Here is a 6,000-nt window from a genome sequence, read left to right on the forward strand (position 1 = left end):
GCTCCATCACCGTTTATAGCTTAATGGTAATGCATTAAACTCTGAGTAGTAACAACTCACAAGAGCCTTGCACTGGGGAGGCTGAGGCAAGAGGATCTCAGTTCCAGGACAGAGGCCCTGTCTCAAGATGAAACAGAACTAAAAACCATAAGACCATATGACTTCTAGAAGAAGAATGTTAGTTTTTGGTGTAATTTGGAAAGGTAGAGCTTGACTTTTCCTTCTCTTCTTATTTATTAGCTGCTGAGTGGCTTCTAGTTTTAAAATGGACATAAAGCCAAATAGCACACTTCCATTATTCTAAATGCACATTTGTTACATTACTAAAAGTTAATTTTAAATTATGACATCAAAGTGGGCAACACAAAAGTTGTATTATTATTATTGTTATTATTGATTTTTTGAGACAGTTTTTATGTGTAACCCTGGCTTCCCTGAAACTCGTTCTATAGACCATTCTTTAATCCCTCAGTGGTGGGATTGAAGGCAAGTGTCACTACACCTGGCTTCAAGATGTGTCATTTAGAGTTCAGGATTCACGCTGATCATATCGTTACAGAGATGAACCCAGAACCCAGAAAGGATGGCAGCTCTGTGCATTTCAAAGACTTCACACTGTTTTTTTTTTTTTTTGAAGGTGACTATTCACTCTTTCAAGGTTAAATATCTTTTTAGTTGCTTTTTATTTTTGCCATAGTGGTGGCTAGACAATAAAACTGCCTGGGTTTGAGGATCAGCATAGTAGGTTCATTTCCATAAACTGCATACATTCCATTCTTGTTGCTATGGAAAGACATTGTGACTAGATTTATCATAAACCTGGAGAAATGCTCTGTGAAACAGTTTATATGAAAAAACATCTTGAATCCTTATTTTTCCTGATAAAATAAAGAGCCTGTTGTGGACAGTGTAGAGAATGTGTTATAGTCAGATATAATGTGGTTATTTCAAATATACTGGATTATATCTGCTGGAGTAGTTCTGATGTTCTTGCTGATTACATTGACTGACTATGGAAACTATGTTTTAAGTTTCAGTTCTGTAGTACTAATAACAGGGTTTTAAGTAGATGTATTTATATAGTGGTTTTTAAAATAATGTTTTGGTTATATTAACATCTTCCTGTAAGTTTTTTATACCATATCCAAGGACTTGAAATTTCGGGAACTTTGGTTAGACTAAAAGGAGTCTCAGTGGTGGCAGGGTGAGCAGCTGTCTACAATTCATGGAAAGGCCTTCAACAACTCTTTCTTTTTTGTTTGTTTGTTTGTTTGTTTTGTTTTGTTTTAGGTTTATTTATTTTATTATGTATGAATGTTTTGTCTACATAAATGTATGTGAACTGTGTATGTGCCTGGTACCCAAGGAGGTCAGAAGAGGATTGTAGGATCTCATGGAACTGGAGTTGAGGATGGTCATGAAGCCCCTTATTGATGCTGGGAATCAACCTCTGCTTTTGTAGAGGTCCCTCGTTCATTTCCCAGCATCCACATGGCCCAGCAATTGTCTTTCACTCTAGCTCCAGAGGTCTGATGGCCTCTTTGAGCACTGCGTGCATGTAGTGCACAGGCACACATGTAAGCAAAACATCCATACACATAAAATAAAAGTAAATAGGGCTGGGGAGAAAGATCAGTGGCTAATAGTATGTATTACTCTTCTAGACGACCTGAGTTTGAGTCTCAAGACACACATTAGGCAGCTCACAATTGCCTGGACCTCCAGTTCCAGGGGATCCTCTGGCCTCCTTAAGCACCCCTACCACATGGTGTGTGTGTGTGTGTGTGTGTGTGTGTGTGTGTGTGTGTACGCACACACACTTAAAAATAAATATTTAATAGGTATTAAATAAATATTTTTATGTTTGTCTGCATGTGAGTCTGAGTGCCACATGTGTGTCAGGCACTAGGAATCCAGTTGGGATCCTCTGGGAGAGGAGAGTAGCCAGTGCTCTTAACCACCGAGTTATTTCTCTAGACCCCAAAATATACCAATGTTAAGAAAACAAACTTCACATAAACAGATAGTTCAGCGTTCCTTCTAAGAAGCATGCGCAGGAACGCAGGAGAGTTACTCAGACTAACTTGCCTTCAGTAGCTGTTTCTTTGGAGTCACTCTCTGAACTCAAGGGGTGGGTGGAGTTAAGTGGAAAAGAGCTGTTTAAAGGGCTCACTGCATGTAGGAGCTGATATGAGATCTGCAATCCTAGCGCTCAGCCTTCGAGAGCAGAGAGCCTTCAGAGTAGCCAAGGAAGGGTAGACCTTGCCTGGAGGGCCCATCACCATGTTCAGACCTTTACTAGGTAGTGGGAAGCCTAAGAAAGGAGTTTGTCTGGAAAGCAATGCATTCAGATTTACAAGCTGACATAGGGTTTTTTGTTTTTTTGTTTTTAAGGGTTAAATGGTCTGAAACAGAAATGGGTCAAGTATATGGCATCTTAGGGACACCTGTGATTCTGAAAAGCCTTAGTGGCGATCAGTAGAAGGACTTTTGAAGTACAATCAAATATAAAGAGAAGTTGACATTGAAATAAATGAGTGTGTGTATGGCCTAGCGTGTGAAGTCTGTAAGGTAGAGTCCAGCAAATGTATGCTCTACCAAAGAAGATTGTTCATTCTGTTGGTTCATTAGGTATCTTAACTATGCATTTAACGTGTTAATGCTTCATGCTTAGTTGGTATTTTTAATCTTAAAGCTGTTCATTTGAAATACATAATATGGTTACTTTCTTTTTCTGTCTCTGTGGTTTGACGTAGGAATCTGATCCTCTTTCTTTCTGCTTCTTTTTTTTCCCTTCTTTTGTGAGACAGGGTCTCTCTGTGTAGCTCTGGCTGTACAAACTGGCCTGGAACTCAGAGGGATCCACCTGCCTCTGCACCCTAAGTGCTAAGATTAAAGATGTGACCCTACCATGCCTGGCTTGATATACTTTTTAAAATTGTTACCCTTCCCATAAATAAATTGGGAGAAAAATAAGAGTTTACAACTTTATAGTTAATAATTTCCCACTTTCCCTCCCCTCCTCTTCCCTCCCCTTCCTTCCTTTCTCTTTTCTTCTCTTCCTTTCTTTTTCCCCTCTTTTTCTTCACTGCTTTGAAACTGTATGGACAGCTGCAACAGAAATTTTAAAAGCATTGAAGTTTATCTTTAGTGTAAGTGCGTGTATGTTTGTGTGTATGTGTATGTGCATGTGCATGTCCTTGTATGTGCATGTGAAGTCCAGAGGTCAAGAATTAGTGTCATCCTTAATGGCCCTCCCTCAAATAAAAAAGAAACAGTGTGTCTCATAGAGCATGGGGCTCATCAATTTGGCTAAGTTTTTGGACCAGCAAGACCTCAGTGTCTGTCTGTGTTCTCCCTAGTGTACCACTACGCTTGGCTTTTTACATGGGTCTTTGGGCTCAGACTCAGGTCTCCATGTTTGCTCAGCAAGCCCTTTACTGACTGAGCTATCTTTCCAGCACCTTACCATCTTTCAAAAATACTGTATCTATTTAGCATATATATACACGAGCATATATATGCACGAGCACACGTGTGTGTGCATGAACACATTTGTATACTGTACCTGTAAAGCCTAGGGCCAAAGGACATCTTGAGCTGTCAGTTTTCCTCATCTACGGTGTGTCCCAGGGATCGAGACTGTTATCATCAGGCTCGGTAGAAAGGCCTTTACCATCTCACCAGCCTCCTCTGCTTCCTTTTTTTTTTTTTTACTTTGAAACATTAATAAAAGGAACTTTGTGTGTAGCAATTTTATTTACGTAAAAGTACAGATTACAGGGTTTGGGACGTAGGTCACTTAGTAGAGCACTTACTTAGCATACACAAAGCACAAGTTTGATACCCAGCTCAGTATAAAATTAGGGTATGGTGGGAGGCAAGAAAATTAGAAGTTTGCTGTTTTTCCTTGACTGCACAGCATGTTTGAGGTCAACCTGAGCTGTATAAAACCTTATCGCAAAAGAAAGTCTAGATGAAGGGGTTCGATTGTTTAGTCTCCTACCGAATTGTTAACTCTCTCCCATGCGCGCGCACGCGCGCACGCGCGCACACACACACACACACTACATAGAGTGCTTGCTTTCTTTTTTGTTTTGTTTTTTAATCCACATACTTAGGAATTGGGAAATAAAATTACTCTTTAAGAGCAGATGTTGTTGAGCAAAGTGTGTTTTTGAAAACATCTAGGGACTATTGATTGATATCTAGTAAACTGCTAACGTTAACTGCAGTGATACTAACTGTTTGTTTGTTTGGGGTTCTGTTGTTGTTGTAGACACAGTTTCTCTGTGTAATAGCCCTGGCTGTCCTAAACTCCCTTTGTGGACCAGGCTGGCCTCAAACTCAGAGAGAGATCCACTTGCTTCTGCCTCCCAAGTGCTGGGATTAAAGGCATGTATCACCATACCCAACTGATACTATTTTTTAAACATTTAAAAACATTTACTTTATGTGTCCAAATGTTTTGCCTACATGTACATATGCAGACCACCTGTGTGCCTGGTGCCCACAGAGTTCAGAAGAAGGCACTGGATCCCCTACAACTAGAGTTACAGATGGTTGGTTATGAGTTTCCATGTGAGTCTTGGAAAACAAATTGGGGTCCTCTGCAAAGAGTAACAAGTGCTTTAAACCACAGAACCATCTCTCTACCCCTGGTATTATTAACTATTTATATCAATATATTATCATTATCATGTTTAGTAGTTAAAAATTAGGTTTTATTTGTTTGCATATATATATATATACACACACATATATATGTATGTATATATACACATATACACACATGTATGCGCGCGTGCACAAACACACACACATGTTGAGATCAAACCCATGGTTTTGTACATATCAGGTGAGTACTCTGCCATCAGGATACAGCCCTGTCCTAGGTGTACTGTCCTATCTGGGTTTTATTTAGAACACAAGATGTCAGAATTTTAAATTATTTGTACAGGGTATTTTAATGTAGAGGATGAAAAACTCCCTCAGTTCCCCAGCCTGCCTTTCATGGTTTCAGTGCCTCCTCCCTTCACATGGTTTCTTCCTTAGATGTCTTTTTTAACAACAGTGGCAATACAGTGTGATTCTTGGTCCCCTTCTGTTTCATACTGCTTACTTCTTTTGTATGCAATATTGCACCAAATAATAGCAAAGAAGTAGTGAAGGCTAACTACACCAGGTACTGTTCTAAGTGTTGTGTGTGGATTAAGTGTTAATTTTTCCTGCATCCCTGAATAAGGTAGACACACAGGTTCTAGAAAAAGAAACTAAAGATAAACTAAACTAAAGGCTTAGGGATATGGGGAAAGCACTTTAAAATCATAGGCCCAGAGTTGGCCTTATAGTTGGGCAATGACCTCAACAGTGTGTCAATCAACAAGACTGGTTCCTCTTTTGTGAGGTTCTAATCCTGGCTCCAGTCCATATGCCTGCTGTAGGCAGGTTGCTGCCTGGCTCGTCTGTGTATAAAAACCACTATGAAATAATATCCTGGGTATAGTGGCACATGCTTTTAATCCCAACACTAGGTAGGCAGAGGCATGTGGATTTCAGTGAGTTATGTCTAGCCAGACCTACATAGTGTTACCCTGTCTAACCAAAATGAAACAAAACTGGCTCCTGGACTGCCAGGATGGCTCAGTAGGTAAAGACACTTATTACCAAGTTTGACTTGTATGATTTGTGGGTCCCACAGAGTGGAAGGAGGGAGCCAACTCCAGAAATTGTCCTCTGACCTCCCATGTGTACATACAAAATAAAAATAAAAACTATTTTCTTAATTTTTACTTTAAAAAATTTAAAACTTTTTGAAAGGAGGGCTGTGTATTGTGGCATCAGCCTTTCATTTCAGCACTCTGAAGGCAGAAGCAAGTGGATCTCTGAGTTCAAGACTAGTCTGATCTACATAATGTATTACAGGCCAACCAGGACTACACAGTGGGACCCTGCCTTGAACAGAGAGAGAGGGGGAGAGGGAGAGGGAGGGGGAGGGGG

General features: G+C 40.0%; 1 protein-coding gene across 5 annotated transcripts in view; it reads left to right on the plus strand.

Moving 5' to 3' along the window:
• The window catches only part of Nsd3 (nuclear receptor binding SET domain protein 3), a 116,409-nt gene that overhangs the window by 22,294 nt on the left and 88,115 nt on the right, over positions 1-6,000 (plus strand). The window lies entirely within an intron of this gene.

The sequence above is a fragment of the Grammomys surdaster genome, unplaced genomic scaffold (genome assembly GCF_004785775.1).
Source record: "Grammomys surdaster isolate TR1022 unplaced genomic scaffold, NIH_TR_1.0 185, whole genome shotgun sequence".
NCBI lineage: Eukaryota > Metazoa > Chordata > Mammalia > Rodentia > Muridae > Grammomys > Grammomys surdaster.